Genomic DNA, 674 nt, shown 5'->3' on the forward strand with positions numbered 1-674 from the left:
ATTTATTGATGCTTATTAAATGTGCAGTTACCTTGTCTACACTACATTAAAATGCCAGTTCATTCATTAATGTATCTATTCAAGCAAAAATGAACCTATTGCCAATGCACCTTGTCGTCAGCCATCTCTTATGATAACGAGGGGTGTTTCTTCTTGACTCAGGTAGGAACCTACACTGATAGCAGTGGGTTACTGACTTCACTTTTACCAGCTGCCACCTCCACACAAAGCAGAGAGGCAAAAGACAAAGTAAAAGATTAAGCTTCATGTAGCTGACACTTTCCAATAGTATGCAAAGAATGATTCCAATAATCTCAGCATTTGCTAAAGTTAGCTACATGATCACATTAGGCCCTTTGTACACAGGACCATCCAGCTGCAGTGTGTCCCTCCAAGATCTTAATACCTGCATTCTGGAACCTCACCCTGGGTCCTAACCACCAGCACCACTCAATAAAGCATTCATCCCTGTCCAGTCACAGTTTGCCATAGACTTTGATGTGTTTCCTATAGCGAGGCTTGGTGCTGCGTCTGTCCCTCCCAATGCTTCACTGCACTGCAGCTGGGTGGCCCCACACGTAAGGGGTCTTAGAAATAATCATACTTCTTTCACCACTTTCCCCAAGGAATAGAGGAGTGGTGATTTTGGTAGAAACTTAAAATAAATGGTAAAT

This window comes from Pelophylax lessonae, assembly GCF_965119305.1.
Source record: "Pelophylax lessonae genome assembly, chromosome: 4".
Lineage (NCBI taxonomy): Eukaryota > Metazoa > Chordata > Amphibia > Anura > Ranidae > Pelophylax > Pelophylax lessonae.